The sequence below is a fragment of the Cryptotermes secundus genome, unplaced genomic scaffold (genome assembly GCF_002891405.2).
Source record: "Cryptotermes secundus unplaced genomic scaffold, Csec_1.0 scaffold483, whole genome shotgun sequence".
Classification (NCBI taxonomy): domain Eukaryota; kingdom Metazoa; phylum Arthropoda; class Insecta; order Blattodea; family Kalotermitidae; genus Cryptotermes; species Cryptotermes secundus.
Window position 1 is genome coordinate 259,510 of NW_019744115.1, and position 17,169 is coordinate 276,678.

General features: G+C 43.9%; 1 protein-coding gene across 2 annotated transcripts in view; it reads left to right on the top strand.

The window, feature by feature from the left end:
- The window catches only part of LOC111874479, a 208,695-nt gene that overhangs the window by 165,455 nt on the left and 26,071 nt on the right, over positions 1 to 17,169 (top strand). Inside the window, exon 1 of one of the 2 annotated variants that reach the window (XM_023870019.2) lies at positions 604 to 749. The exons of the other annotated variant lie outside the window; for it this stretch is intronic. The gene's annotated coding sequence lies outside the window, so the exon portion shown is untranslated. Of the gene's footprint in view, positions 1 to 603; positions 750 to 17,169 lie in introns of those variants that run through there. 2 annotated transcript variants of the gene reach the window in all.

A 17,169-nucleotide genomic window follows, 5' to 3' on the forward strand; every position in this document is an offset into this window, starting at 1 on the left:
GTCTGTAATTGGCCTTGCGGCTGTTGACTCGGCACATTAATAATAAAGAATTGAATTGGATTGAATTATATATATATATATATATATTTGCCTCGTTTTTATTTTGTTTTTGCCTTGTTTCCTTTCTTTACTCGTGCTAACTTTGTAAATCATATTCGGGCCGTCAAATTAGCACGTAAATAAGTAGGAATTTAATTTCATTGTATTCGAATCGTCGTCATTCGGTATTTGTTGACTTAGAAACAACATTTCATACGTAATATGTAGGTACGTTTATGGACTATACCAAATTTCAGATGTGTAGCTGCAGTGCTTCACTAGTTATCGCCCTTAGACCGAAAGCTAAACATAAACTTCGCATGGCTGCGATGTTGTTATTTTACGTTCTATGTACATAAATATTAACTAACTCCATGGATCTTCCTCCTCCTTGAGAAACCGCAAGTCATTCAGCCACTCAGAATTTCTCAACATGTTATAGGACCCGAAAATTCTATATTTTTTTCAAGCCTGAGGTCGTGTGTAACATTTCATAACAAAATTACTTTTTTTCCTATAGTGAGACGTTGTGAGCTCCACGCCCAACCCCCCGTTCTGGAGGATACTCTATTGTCGTCAGTTCGGGAATGCTTATACATACGCAGTTACCCACCATGTCAGAAAGTCGTCTCATCCATCCGCAGTGACAAGGGACTCACTAAACGTGGTTTACATAAATCCTACTTCAACAGATGACTTCAGGATCTGAAGTAAGTAGCGCTAGTGTTGACCTCCAATGACGTAACCTTCATTTCAAGTTTAGTGCAGTACTGTCAGTTGGTCGAACTGGCGGCGATGCACAGAGACATATATGCAGGCAGCGTGATAATCTCATTAGTGTACTTTTGTTTCCTTTTAACGAAGAAAAGTGGGATAAATGTAATGTTATTTAGAGTTCTGATCTACTTTTTGTAGGGAGAGTAGACTACCCACACTTCACGACATTGTGTAAATATGTCTTCATTTGTTCTGAAATCGAGATGTTGCAAGTGAATAATAATAATAATTTCTCGAAGGTTTTCGGAATGGCGACTAATTTAAATTTATTGATCAGGACTGGGCACAATTTTTCAAACTATTATTATTATTGTTGTTGTTGTTGCATTGATGATTAATTCCAGTTGTTGTTGTTGTTGTTGTTGTTGTTGCTGTTGTTGCTGTTGTTGGAGAGGGTGGGTTTCCCCATGCGCTCAGACCAGATATTGGTCCATTGTGCGTCCCCCTGTGGTATTCTACCAGTCTCTATACCCTACCGGTACTGGTGCGTGCCATCAGTCCCGACTCAGCCAGCGAGTTCGGCCTCTACTGGCTCAGCGGTATCTCGATGCTTCCCCCATCTACCAGACTACTGTTGGGCGGGAAATGTCCTGAATTTGGCTCGGAGGTCCCCTTGAGACATGAGGTTCTTTTACGTGCCGTAAAGCTACGACACGGGACCCACGGCTTAAAGTTCCTCCCGGAGGACTTGTTCCCTGAAATTTTCCGCCCTTAAAAATTCGAAGACCTCCGCCGGGTTTGAACCCGCGTACCTTGAGTCACGAGGTGGGAACGTTACCCATAGACCACGGAGGCCGCTATTAATACCAGTTTCTTGAGTACGGTTGTGTCTAAGCCATCGATTCTTCAGCCGCAATTTGTCATTGTTGCAGTCTATCTTTTATGTTGGTCTTAGTGCTTCGTGAGTTTCCAATATGTGTAAGGGACTTGGCCGTCGGAAACATATTGTTGCATGTAGACCCGTTGCTAGGCAACGGCCGCGAAATAAGCAGCTATACAACAGCTGTTGTTAGGTAATGGCCGCAATAGACATGATCGCAGCAATAGCATTGTTGGAAGCGGTGTTTTCTGTTAGATTGTGCCGAGGCTATGTATCGAGGAGCAGTTGCGATTGCGAAAGAGTCTTGAGCCTTGATACGACAGTGAGAAGAGTAAGAGGTTGGTATGAGATGGCCGCCACCTGTATGTCAGTCAGTGGAGTGAAGAGAAGTTGTTTGGTGAATCAGGAAGTTAGTAGAGGACTACGGGCCTCAGTCGTTGTGAGCTCTTGCTGTTAGAAGCTGGTAGCTGAGGCCGGGATAGTTCGGGAACCCAAAGGAAGGCGAACGTCACCCCTTGAAGCAGCTACCGAGCAACGGCTAGTGAAGACGTAACTGTGGACACTAGTGTGTGTATGTATGTATGTGTAATAGTGAACTGCAGATTGTCAATTGTAGTCACGCGCTTTATCGAAGAGTTCAATAAATTCAATCGTAAATCCGAACCTCGTCTGTAGTCACACTCCAAAATCGTGAAAATATAAAACATTCAGGCGTTGATTCTTTTACTTTACCGGCATATGCGTGTTCTTTCTTTAGCATGCATTTCAGTTTGGATAAAATTGTAACGGATTAACACCAAATGTATGAATGAGTCATAAAGACAGACATGTATTACCAAAGTTACTCGCAGAAGTGCCTATTTTGAAAAACCGAGTAATACAATATTATGTGAACGGGGGCCGCGCCATAGCTGAAGCGGTTAGTCGGTGGCTTCCTACCGCGGCTGCCCGGGTTCGATTCCGGGTCTGGTCAAGTGGGATTTGTGGTGGACAAAGTGGCGGTGGGGCAGGTTTTATCCGAGTACTTCGGTTTCCCCTGCCAATCTTCATTCCACCAATTTCTCCAAAATCACCCTCACCTATCATCTGGGGCTGGTACAATAGGCCAGAAGTGGCCGCAGTACAAGGGACTTAGTCCCACCCCACTAGCAATAAAAAAAGTATGTAAACGATGTAATGGAACGTGGGGTTCCGTAATAGGCAACGAATTTCTTGATTACCTAAAAAAATGATTAGCTTCTAAAGTACTCCGCTCCGTGAAATGAGTGAGGGAATGAGAAAAAATTAATACAAATTTAAACACCGAAGTGCGTATTATCCTACAAATGTTAGCTGGCGAAATTTCAATATCAACGCAACAACAATTCAACAAGAAATACCAGTTTATGCCAGTGAGATGGCAAAACAGGGCTGCTCATGATCTCACTCTTGTTACCTCACTTTGTGAATCACTATTCTGTATAAATGCTCTGAATTCGCGTCTCTGTATGTCGATATAGAAACAATGCCTTCCTTATCGTAAGCACCGTCACTGTCTCTTCTAAACAAATAACAAACTCCGTGGTCTGTAATCCGCAAGCGAACTACACCGACCGAGCGACCGCCGCTTGTTGGCGAAGTTAGTGCCAACTTTTGCGGATAGAGGGTGTCAAGTGGTCAGCGTAAGGGATTTCCACGGCCGTTAATCTCAGTTTTCTAGACCGGAACCGCTACTTCCTTGAAATAGCTCCTCAATTATCCTCACGAGGCTGAGTAGACCCTGTTCCAGGCCCACTACTCAGAAAGTCTGGTAGCGCCGGGAATCGAACCCGGACTTCTGGATTTGTAGCCAGGAACTCTGACCACTAGACTACAGAGGCGGTTACTGTCTCTTCTATTTTCCATTTTATATCGACCTAACAATTCTAGAGATTTATGGCACTTAAATATTAATTGAATGTAATGTAACGCAAACTTGACATAAGTATACCTCTGCCAGCCATTTTGTTTGCACATAAGACTGTTCCAAGGAGACTCACAAATTGGTCTGCACTTGTGCGTAATAAACCTAATGAAAATCATGAGAAAAACTAATTTTCCAGTACGCAACAAAGGGATTCCCATACCGCAGCTTCCCTCCCTCCCTCCTCAACAAAGCATGTATTGTTTCATTTGTTGAAAAGAGTTTATCAGAGAAAGTAAACTTACTTTCTACACATTCCTTCTCCAAGGTGACAAATAATGGCGATTGATGACAATACGAAGTGTAGAAAGTGGCAGCTGTCACGGCAATCCGCCCACGCGAGTCGAGAGCTCTGGGTTCAATCCCCCCCTCCATACCTGTATCATTCCAGTGCATAAGAGGACACGGTAACTGTGAGTGTTCCTCCAAATTGGCCGCTTTCTATAGAAGTCAGTATGACGTCAGACTTCCTCGTGACGCCGCAGTCTTCAGAAACAGGACTGTGGAAGTAGTACCGGCTCCGTTCTCCAGCCGATTCTGTATTTCGTATGAGAAATACACAAATTTCCAAAACACTTCTCATTCCGGGTGCTTATTCAAATGCCCCTTCTTTGTCAGGATATTTGCTTGGTAGGTGTGTAATTTCTATTGCTGACGGAAGAGAATATGTTAGTCTTACCAACAAGGAGATGGCGATAAACTTTTGTTTCCTAGGTCTCGCACACCAAACACGGAGCAAGAACGGCCATGATACATAACATGAAAATTATTAATTTGTTAGGGAAGGAATTTCTTATACTCCCATTGCACAAAGATCCTTTCTAGAACACATTTCTCACGCGCTTACGATAGATGTGCAGTGCGCAATATTTGTATGACGGCCGGGTCCATCTCTTTGTGTAGATTAGCTTGTTTTTTTTTGTGGGGGGAGGAAGAATATCATGAAAACATGACTTAAGGTATCAGGACATTACGATTCCTGTATGGCTGAATCAATCTTATAAGGTTACGCAAAGATTTCATAAACTGCAGTTCACAAATCGCTTTGGAGTTAAAAGGACGCTCTTTTTTATGACAAGCTTATTTTAAAATAAATTAACAAAACAAGAAGTTCTTGGAAGAATTAATAGCTTACTTTTCTTTCATTGTAATCTGAGTATCTGATTAGATAAGTACAAAGAAAACTTTAGCATATATGCTCGAGGAAGTCAAAAAAAGCAATACAAAATACAATTCTGTCAGGCTGCAATGTTGGTATTACTGATGAGCGGGATTTATGATGTACGCCGTTGAGAGGGCCTCTGCGGCGTGATGTGTACATAACAGAGTTTCATGAAGATTGGTACACGCATTCAAGCAATATTGAAGTTTGGCCTCAGAAATCTGATAGGCTTCAATGTTGATAGGCTGAGGTGGCTTGATATACATACAAAGTTTCATAAAAATTGATTCGGCCATTCAAAAGTAATCGGAGAGGAGGGACACGCGGTAGTGTAGTTGGTTGAGGGATAATGCTACAAGCCGGAAGGTCGCGGGTTCGATTCCCGATGAGGTCACTGAATTTTTCAACTGACCTAATTCTTCCAGTCGCACTATGGCCCTGAGGTCGACACAGCCTCTAGAAGTACCAGGAATCTTCCTGGGGATAAAGGGCGGCCGGCTCTTAAGGCTGACAATCTCACCGTCATCTGTGAGCCTATTGCCTAGAAAATGTGGGAGCCTCGACGTCCCACAACCCTGTGGACCTCCGCGGCCTGTTGCAGAGATAGCTTTACTTTGCTTTCTTTACACATACAGACACACAGACATTCAGATAGCAAGGCGATGTCATAAGTTTACTATTTTTTCAAAATAAAGAAAGCTGGCTAAAAAGAGTTTACTTCGTTGGAGTACATATGCATTTGTATTCTGGAAGTGTTTTATGGTATTTTGCTTGCGTCACTGAGGTTGATGTTGCAATTTGTAATGTCCAGCTAAAGCTGGAAGCAGTACTGGATCGTTAAGAAAATAAAACTAAATTCCCTATAAATTCTAGCACAGATCCCAAATACCATGTTTTATAGAAAGCCAGTTTCGAAGGCAAAGGTTGTGGAGGACACAGCGAACTTTTCTGGAATACAAATTTTCACTCTTGTTTTTAATAGTTACCTTGTTCTAGGTCAAAGCGTTGCATTGTGGGCATGCAGGTGTGTGGTGGCACAGATTCAGGGGGGGCACTACATGGAAGGAGATGCTGAAACTGCATACCGTGTACTTAATTTGGAGGAAACTGGGGAACTCTACTTAAGACACGACAGCTACAAGAAGAATCCTGTGTGACCGCCGAAACTGCTTGCTGTCCCGCATTCTACTTCAGTAGCATGGCCTGAGAAGAAACGTGAAGTTGCTACTGAACCCAACCCAGGTTCTGTTCACTGGACCCTATACCGAGTCAGTTGCAATCAGTTTACATTTCAAATTCTGTTTTCTGTAATATCTATTTTAATAATATCCTTCCGTGTACGAGGAGCCGGGATAGCGCGGTCGGCATAGCGGCTGGTTACGTGTTGGACTTCCGAGGGCTCGGGGTTAGAGTCACAGCAGGGGTAAGATCTCTTTCCTTCTTTCTCTTCACGTTGTCCATACCGGTTCTTGTATCCACCCAGCCTCCTATCCAATGGGTACCGGCAGCTTTTTCCCTGGGGGGTAAAGCGGCCGGGCCTTGAAGTTAACTACTCACATACAACTGGTGCCGAGGTCAAGAATACTTGGATCTATACATCCACTTCCCCATACGCCTTCATGGCATAGTGCCTTGTTAATTAATCACAGGGACATAACCTTCTTTACTTTATTTCCCCGCGTACGTCTAGACTTTCCAGTCTGTCCCTTAATTTAATCATTTCAGATCAGAATGACGTATATGTTTCTTATCCCCCCCCCCACCACCACGTAGACGTTCGGCTTAACTCATCCTCAATGATTTAATCACCCAAACATTTGAAGAGTACAAATTTCTAAGCTCCTCACTATGTAGTTTCTTTCAGTTTTCCGTCACTTTCTCGCTGTTTATGCGCGAATATTCTCTTCCAAACTCATTTTCTTAACATCCTCTATAGACCCTGTCCTTTCCCTAGTCAGGAAACACCCACACAGAACTGTGTTTAACCACCGCAGCATACAGTGGGGTGAGCCTTGGATATCCTTGGTGTCACCTTCATTCAGATAAAGGTAAGCCTTTTAGGTCTTCCTTCCTTTAACACTTAAATAACACTCGGCTGTATAAGGTCTCTGGAACCTCAAGTGTAAACAATGGAGTCACGATTGAGCGCCTCAGGAATTCAGATTATGTCTGTCATCTGTCCTGGAGTGGAGGTGCAAGCCTGACGCCCAGCATTGTAAGTGCTGGCAGTCGTACTTTCTGTCTTTCATTACGATGTACAGTCCCTGTGGAGGCTGCTAACGTAAGCATTTACCTGGCTAGTTTCTGCTTCTTTTCTCTTTAGCCATCATGAAGGGAGAGAACGTTCAACAAATTTTATCTGAGAATTTTGCCACTATTTTGAAGCACAAAGCGAAAGCAATTAGTCATAAATAAATTTAAAATAAAACTAACTAAATTATATTTACAAACACGCATAAAAGATAATAAGCGTGTGAACTGGGCCGTCAACACAACGCAAAAGTATCTTCAAGATGAAGACAAAATAAATAACTGCTGTATCACTGTTGTTTATTTACAGTAGTATCTACATTGTCTTCATCTTCAAGATACTTTTGCGTTGTGTTGACGGCCCAATTTACACTTTTATCGAACACAAGAAGATGCAAACCGTAAAGATTAAAAAAGATAATAAAATTGATGCTAAATTAATCTCATCATTCACTCATGGAGCTGAGCCCTTCTTGAGAAGCCGCCAATTGTGCAGCTACTCAGGAACTTCCCAACATTTTATGGAACCCGAAGGTTCATTACCGTATTCACAAGAGCCCTCCACCGGTTCCTCTCCTGAGCCAGATCGATCCAATCCATACCATCCCACCCTGTGTCTCTAAGATCCATTCTAATATTGTCCACCCACCTATGGCTTGGTCTTCCTAGTGGTTCTTTCCTCATGGTTTTCCCACCAATATCCTATATGCATTCCTCTTATCCAAATTCGTGCTACATGCCTTGCCCATCCTCCTTCACTTGATCACTTTAATTATACTGCTTCAAGAGTGCAAGCTATGAAGCTCCTCATTATCTCCTTTTTTTCATTAGCGCTACAGCCCTCATTTGGGCCTAGGCCTACATCCATGAAACTTCGGTTTTACTAGATCTTAGACATACGGTAGGACTCCTTGGGCGGGTGATCAGCTCGTCGCAAGGCCTCCATCTGTACACAAACACAGAAAAACGGACACAAACATCCTGAGTGGGATTCGAACCCACGATCCCGGTTTCCAAGCGAACGAAGACAGTGCATGCCTTAAACCGCTCGGCTACCGTGACCGGCCCTCATTATCTCTTAGCTACCTTTATTCAGGGGTTTCCGGTAACAAATTCTGATCATCCTAAAAATCCCTTCCAACTTCGCGCTTTATTCGTGCTGCATGTTTTGGAGAAGTCGGGTGTGATTTTCGGCTCGGAAGTCAGCCATCTTTCTTCAGGTCTTTCTTCGCGTTGCTAAGTTCCTTCAACCGAATGCTTGGGCATTATCTTGAATTAGGCCACAACCGGTTCCTCCCCCGTATTTTCCAATTCAGTCTTTATTTTTCATCTTAACATTCGACGCCATACGATCTTATCGATTAAATATGTCATTAGAAAAACATCGACGAGAACAACGGCTCGGGTCCTACCTTAAAATGATTTATTACCATTTCCTTCCAGTTCATCATTCACAGTCATTTTCTCAACTTCCATTGTATTGTCTACTACTCTCTCGAGAAAGCGTCGTCAAACAAACCAAGAAACCAGTTAGAAAGTGCTCCAACTCAGAGCATACCGTGTTCGTTATGGGACCTACCATTAGTTAGCTTCGAATTTGTCGAGTCTTTCTCTGAGCCGGAAGTAAAATCTTCTTGAGATATGCAGGCTGTTGTTTCCTCATGTCACGGCCCCACCGTTCGGCGAATCATGCACTGAAGAGAGTAGTTCCCACCCGTCTAACCCGAGGCTCCGTTGATGTGAATAAAAGTGTTCAAGGCCCCCAACCTACCAAATTGGTTTCAAACGTGATTTGGCAGTTTAAAAATATAATTGCTAATTAATCTTAATATCCATACATACATTCACTGACATTGTGGTCCAGTAGTCAGAGTTCCTGCCTGCAGGTCCAGAGGTCCGGGTTCGATTCCCGGTGCTACAATTTTTTTTTCTGAGAAGTAGTGAGTCTGGAACGGGGTCCGCTCAGCCTCGTGAGGATAACTGAGGAGCTATTTCAAGGAAATAGCGGCTCCGGTCTAGAAAACCGAAATTAACGGTCGTGAGGATTCGTTGCGCTGACCATGCGACACCCTCTCTCCGCTAAGTTGGCACTAACTTCGCCGACAAGCGGCGGTCGCTCGGTCGGTATAGTTCGCTTGCGGACTAATACCACGGAGTTTGGTTTTTATTTGATCCGTACATATATGAATTCTTTTTCAATTATATTGTATGTTTGTAATTTAATATGGCCTTTTCTAATCAATTTCCGTATACGATAATTACACTATTAGCACTTTCGTTGGCCCCCAGAAGAAAGCCTCGTGACCTCCCGAGGGGCCGCGGCTCCCACTTCGGGAAACGCAGTAACGCGAAAACAAGGGCCTTGTGCCTCTCTATCGCGTTGTTCGGTTCCCGAAATACAAATCGATTTATGATTTTTGTGTGTGTTCTTTTTTCGAATATAATGCACAATTTTCTTTCCTCCAAATCTGCCCCGAATATTTGCTGGACATTCTATTCGTGCACGTTCAATTATGTAGGCATTTTACTACAGTTCACCATCGAAAACATCAGTATTGAAAATAGTCTTCAGACTTCTTAATAATATTTAATGTTTTGAAAACTGCTTCCTGTGTTTAAAAGCTATTCAATGTATGACGTAAAACTGATACGTAAGCTCGTATTTGTATTTAATTTGACTTTGTAATCACCGATCTCGGTGCATGTTGTGGAACGTAATAACTCTAGTCAGTCGGCTCACAGATGGCAGTAAGGTTGTCAGCCTTACGCGCCGGCCCCTGTTTACTCCCCAGAAAGATTCCTGGTACTCATTTCTGTTAGAGGCTGAGCCGACCCCAGAACCATAGTGCGGCTGGAAGGATTAGGTCAATTGAAAAATCCACCTCATCGGGACTCGTACCCGCGACCTTCCTGCTTGTAGCATAGTGCCTCAACCATCTACGCTTCCGCGTGCCCCCTTAATATGCATAATTATTCTAACTTCCTTGTATACAAAACTCATTTTACGGATGACAGTAAGTACGAATGTTTCTAATTCGAGGTTATCACAGCGGTGACTGCTCGGATCTTCGGGCTACACAGGGTTACGTCCATGAAAATAACACTTCTCTAGAGTGCTTTTAATAATTCATGGAATTATGAAGAATGCCGTGTTCTGTGATGTGACGTCGTGTAGATCTTGTGTGAACCGACGTGGCTCAGCCACCTGCTCACGCTGCTTTCTCCCTCGCGGATTTTCTACCGTGGATACGGAGGCGATACGTTCCTCCGAAGCGTAAAGATTTCTTTTTAAAAAAATCATACGATGTTGAATTGGCACATCCTCAACTCTTCTGGAAACAGACAATCCTGTTAGCCTACACGGCAGTTGTGGTCCACGTTGTTTTATCCGAGCTATAGTAAGCGCCTATTTAATATAGTCACTTTTCAGCACTTGGTTCCAGTCACAATTACAGGCGGCTATTTGTAGCTTTCGTAGCATGTTCAGTAATCAACCGTGGTTGTGTATGCATGTGAACAGACGGGGGATATAGTTCATGCATATTCAAATTTCAGCAGAGAAGAATCTTACATACGAGTACAGCCCACTTGAAAGATCGAAAAGACATGGGAGAGTAATGTCGAGTGGATGTCATGGGAAGGATTGTGAGGAGGTCAGGAGGATTGAAGTTACTTGAAAGATCGAAAAGAGATGGGAGAGTAATGTCGAGTGGATGTCATGGGAAGGATTGTGAGGAGGTCAGGAAGATTGAAGTTGCTTAGAAATCTGCGGCCGAGTTTTGTTGTTAGTCTTTCAGTCTAGTTGGTTGGTTAATTAGTTTATGAGTTAAGCCTGCTTTGTATGGTAGGTTTTATATACTTACTTAGCTACTTAGTTCAGTTAATCAGTTAGTTACAGGATGTTAAGGAGAATATTTGGACCGAAGAGAGATGAAGTGACGGGAGGTTGGGGAAAACTGCATAATGAGGAGCTTCATAACTTCTACCCTTCTCCAAGTATAATTAGAATGATCAAATCATGGAGGATGAAATGGACAGGACATGTAGCACGAATTGGGGAGAAGAGGGATGTATATAGGATATTGGCGAGAAAACCAGAAGAAAGGAGACCACTGGAAAGACCAAACGTAGGTGGGTGGACAACGTTAATATGGATCATAGAGAGAAATGATGGGATGGTGTGGATTGGATTGATCTGGCTTGGGATAGGCACCAGTAGAGGGCTCTTGTGAACACGGTAGTGAACCTTTGGGTTCCACAAAATGCTGGGAAGTCCTTAAGTAGCTGCACAATTTGCGGCTTCTCAAGACAGGCTCAGCTCCATGAGTGTGTGAGTGAATCAGTTAATTAGGTACGTAGGTGGCGATCATGACACCTTCCCAGAACAGATTGCCTAATATATACAAGGACACTTTCTCAACTGCATGTGTTAAGCAACATTGAACGGTGCGCATGGCTGTGAATAATGAACTAAAGGGAATGTGGGAATAATAAGCAGGCACGAACTACTCGAAACTGAATAGTACCATCGACGAGTACAAAACGATCTCGTGAAAACAAAATACTTAGGCTATTCACTACACCGCGATATTCGATCACAAAACGCCCCTGTATAAATAAATGCAACATTAAATACACCACTTACAAGTTTCAGAATAAAATGGCAGTTGTAAGAGGAAGGTCCTGTGGGTATTTAATGGGGTAGCAGTGAGCTTGTGGGAGACCGTTAACAACTTTCGACTGTTTATATAATTATGCTACCGCTGGCTGGGGGGCTGTAACTGTAGAGGCGGCCGGATGTGCCGTGGGGCTGCTCGAGGGCCTTGACACACAATCGCACAGGTGCGTCATTAGCTGGTTATCTCGAACCGACTCAGAGCAAAGCTTCTTTCTCCAGGCATCTGTGAGGATGCTCGTTCTTCTCCGCTAAATGACGGTTTGGTTTGCTAGCCGAGGCAGTAAATGACAGACTTAGTAAGTAACGCGCTGGACTGATAATCATATCACTGAAATGATGAATTTGACTGATAAGTCACTCGGTACTTAATGTATTCTAAGGCCAGAATTCTGCTCCCTGCAAGGTAAGTCGAGATTTTTCCTCTCCGCCGCCACCGGTATTTTTTTTTCAGTTTTATCATTATAGACCGTAGGACTCTTTAGACGAGTGATGCAATGGCTCTACCTAAACACAGGACAACACAAACACAGAGTAAACACATACACATAGCAAACATCCATGTCTTGTGTGGGATTCGAACCCACGACCCCGGCTTCCGACCGAGCGAAGGCAGTACATGCGTCAGACCGCTCAGCTACCGTGACCGGCACACTGGTAATTACCCAACATCAATTAGCATGGCACTTAGTATCGCAGGCCGAGACAGGAGAGTCAGTGGACACAAAAGCAGAGGCCTCTGTTCCCGATATATCAGAGATGGGAAATTACTGTGGCTGGCAGATCACATCATCAGATTATGTAAATTTAACTTGTCACATATCTTTATGATATGACGAATTGATATATCCCACTGGTTCATAGGGATAATCACGGGTACACAATTAAACGAATTTAGAAAGTTTATACCCAATAAAACAAAATGGATACGATTTTGAATCTTTTACAGCGACAGTAAGCAGTGAAGTCTTCTCCGGGCGATCAGGTTTGTCAATATTGAGTTGGCGTCCGATATTTCAGAGATTATCACCGTTCAAGGACCGTTAGTGACAAGAACGGCAGGCTACATTGGCCGCCTTAGAAAGGGACGCCATGGAGATTCGGCTGCACCCCAGTAACTTCGTCAAAGATACGGATTCAAATTGAGCCTTTCGTGGTACCCTCCACGAACACAATAACACATTTGAGAGAACTTAAAAATCGTCGTAAAGAAGGGCGGAAAGCAACAAGAATTCAGATGAAGGACCGATTGTTCCTCACGCGGTCCGCGCTATGGTAGAACATATCTGACCAGTTATGTGTGCTGAGTGCCTTGCTATTCGTCGCAGAAAGTACACAACTATCCTAGTTACGGCCGCTACAATATCAACATCAGAGCTATCCAAGAACAATTCTTCCCACGCTTCCCCTTGCTGCAGGAGAGGAATCCGATCTGCCAAAGAAGAGTCACTTCCTGCAACCAGCAAGAAACTTGAGGTTACAGAAACTCGCCAGTTTCGACCAGTAAATTCTTTGCGCCACTAAAGAATCGAAGTTAACGAGGAAGACCAGCTGGAACCGGCTACAACCACTGATCCAACAGCGTCCTCAATTCTGAGAGACCTCCCATCTTATTGATTTCACCCATTAATCTTTCAAAAGGAGATTAAGCCCTTCACAGGCGACCAACTTTCATTGCGGGATACGGGAGCCTTGTTTGACATTGACACCTGCATATGACCGATTACAAGGCCATCCTGACCTACCTTTGAATCATTTTACTTTCTAGCCGAAGTCAGATAAACCTGTCAAGGCAGTTATCCAGCGTCTCCTGATGAATGTCTCGACCCAAGTCATCCCCCTCGCCCTACAGCAGCTGGATTTTGAAGTAAATGCTGTTACAAAAAGAAATGACTGCATATGAACCTAGAACACTGCCAGACTTCATAAACCATCTTCATTTTTATCAACATTTACCATCAATTTCGAAGCCTGTAGAGTCCAGCCTGGCAGTAGACAATGCTGCAACTGTCTTTTCGGCCACATCTGGGATCACTTCAGAAGCTCCCAGAGAGTTCTCTGATGCAAGAGTGGCCATCCTCACCGAGAGTGCTGGTAGGAAGACAACAGAGCCAGCAAAACTAACTGCTATACCTGCGAGGCGTAGCATCCCAGCAGTTAAAGAGAGTGTACTTGAGTGAAACGGGAGCAGCGGTGGAGGAAGCAGCGTCCTAGGTTCCAGATAACCACTGGCCGCAGCTTTCACCTAAACTGTCCACTTCAGGGAAGACGCACACTGCGGCGTCGGCAGCAACCGTAGCGCCAGCGGCGAAAATTGAGACGGCAGCACCTAAGGGCCAGATTGGAACAGAACCGGAGCCAATGGCCAGCAAAGCAGCATATAATGACGATCCTGACGACAACAGCAATAGAGGATGAAAGAGTCACTCACGTCGTGAAGGCTCCTTGCGGTCTCGTAATCCCTTCGCCGTACTTGCAGCAGTATCTGCACCTATCTACACCTCTGGTCCTTCTTCTTCTTCTTCTCTGAGAGGAGGAATCAGTATGAATAAAATCCACAAGTGTCTGCTACACGTGATAATCTGGCCAGGAACCCGAACAGGGCTCCGTACCGAGATAACACAGCGTCAGTCGAGTGGCCGGTGTCCTGAGTGCAACTTCTTCCCTCTTTTCATAACAAAGTCCACTTCCTGACACTTTACCTTCTTCACTTTCTAAGGCGTTACTCTTTATCACACGTACTTTTCAAGGACAAGCGGGAAGCGCCTGGAAATCTGAGAACAGTGAAAATTCCTCTGTCCCTTTCCCTGAAACGTGGTGCCTCTCACGGCTCCCCGCACTTTCTCTCAAACATCAGACTCTAAGTCGGCACTGACAATCCCGATCTCCCGAGAAGACTTCATTGAAAACGAAGTGGAGTTCTTCTTAACGTTATTTCAATCCTACGACTGATTCAAATATGGGCCTGTTTATAATGCAATCGCACACATGAACGTGGTTCAAATGTGTGCTTTTGCAATATTATATGTTTTTCGCTGGCCGATTGGAATTTTTGTCGTGCTGGATCAGAGACTTGGACCGGCTTTACCTCACCAATGCACTAAAACGAGACAAGAGATCTGAAGCCAAAAGGTATTTTTAAAATGGCGTTGCAGGTACCAGGTTATTTGACGTCACTTAATACACCTGGCCTCCTGTGCAGCTAGCATATAGCCTGAAATTGTTAAAAACGAACTTTATCAAAAATACCTCGTCCCAGTAACCTTGCCGCCATCTATGAGCCGATTATCTAGAAAATGTGGGACCCTCAACATCTCACAACCCTATGAGCCTCCACAGCCTGTTACAGGGATACCATTACTTACTTACTTACTCTATCCTCCTAATTGATCGCGTGAAGGCGATGGGGGAGTGGATGTTCAGATCCATATTTTCTTGACCTCTGCACTGGTTGGAGGTGAGTGGTCAGCTTCACGCACCAGCCGCTTCACCCCCGGGGCAAGAGCCCCCGGTACCAGTCGAATAGGAAGCTCGGTGAGCGCCAGAGCCGGTCTGGACGACGTGGAGAAGAGAAAATTCTTGATCCTACCGGGACTCGAACTCCGACCCATCGGTCGTCCAGCCTGTAACCAGTCACTATACCGACTGCGCTATCCCGACTCCCATTATGTAGGGTTGTTTATTTAATAATTGTTGGTATTAGTTTATCTGTTGTAAGCTTCTTATTTGTATTTAGGAAATTTTACCTATTTGAATTTTAATTCTGTGCCCTTGTTTTTCTGTTTATGTTCCATCGTTGTTTTATCAGAACTGTGAATTTAGACCGATTATGTACGAAAGACTGATTAATGCACATTATAATAGATGTAGTGATTTCAGCTTCAAGTTTAGGTTGGGCTCTGGTTCTGTGGACTCTGGTCAGAATATTGTGCCGCGGCTCTAGGTGCAAGGTCTCGTGTGCATGACTAAATGTGTTTGTATGCCGCGTCTAATATTTACTTATGGTGCCCGGAGGAAGGGAGTAGCCTAACAGAGTTTGTTATCGGAGAAGGTAGACAATATCCACCCATCAAAACATCGTTTAAAATATAAATATGACGAAGTTGAATGTCCAGAATATTCATCATTTTAATAGAATATTAGTTGGATATGTTTATTTATCCTGTGGCATAATCCGTTCTGCCAATCACAGTGGCCTCGCGGTCTAAGACATGAACTGTCTTCGTTCGCTCGAACACTAGAATCATGGGTTCGAATCGCATTCAAGATATGGATGTCTGTGTGTGTTTGTTCTGTATTTGTGTTGTCCTATGTGTAGGTAGCGGCCTCGCAAAGGGCCGATCCTCCGTCCAAGGAGTCCTACCGACTGTGTATAAGCTTGAGAAACTGAAAAAATGGCCAAGGTCCAACAAAAAAGGGCCTTAGAGCCATAGATAGATAGATAGATAGATAATCCGTTCTACTATAATTGTTCGCAGTATGTGAAGCATATTTTCTACTTATCTCGCTTGACACTTTGATGATTCAAGAATTTTCCCAATCATGTGTTATTTAACTACGATTTCTAACTACACATACATATGTTGAATAACGTGAAGTCATACTTCGATTGTAAATCATTAATCAGGAGGAAGTAGAAGAATTCGAACTTGGACTATTTTAATATACCGTCGCAGTATTTTCCCGTAGAGGCTGAGGAAAAGAAAGAAACATTCCATTACGGTAACATGCTCCGGGTCGAGATCAGAAGCCAACTTCCTGAATAAAAAGAACGGGTTGTCTCTACTATAGTACAACGATCGTGTCATGAGTACGTGTCTATATCCATCGCCATGGTGAGCAAGGTGCAAAAGTGTTGAAAGTGTGAATTGTACTCACCTGTTTTACTGATACTGCGGTCTCGAGGCGTGCTCGTTGGTCTCGTGGTACCGGGTGAAGAGCATCACGTCACCGAAATTCACTGTCACTGATGGAACACTTGCAGGGAACTGCTGTTTCCGCAGCTTGCGACCCACTTCACAGGAATGTGGGTTAAGCTCTCTTTCTCCAGCTACTCTTGTGACTGCCCCCCCTCCCAGCAAGTGCAGCATCACTCCACAGTCAGTGATTCCAACCACAGAGACACCGCAATTCGATTCCCGGACCCTTCATTAATGCATTCTTTGCACAGAGTTCATGAATTTAAATCATTGTAGGATGGTTATGCCTGTCTGTCCGTCCGTGTGCTTCATCTCGAAGCTGTTTAGTTGTTTCTTGTGGTTTATATAATGACGCTGGCATTATCTAAACTATACACGGTCGAATGGTACGATAATTGTAAGATTTGAGGCTTTCACGGCGGTGACTATGAAGAAAGCAGTCTTCTGGGATTTGGCACCGTGTAGATATGGTGTTAACCGACGTTTCGGAGGAACGTATCGCCTCCATCTTCAGCGTAGAAGGAAAAATATAAGAAATCCGCAAGCGAAGAGACCCGGTTCTCGCGGTCTCTTCGCTTGCGGATT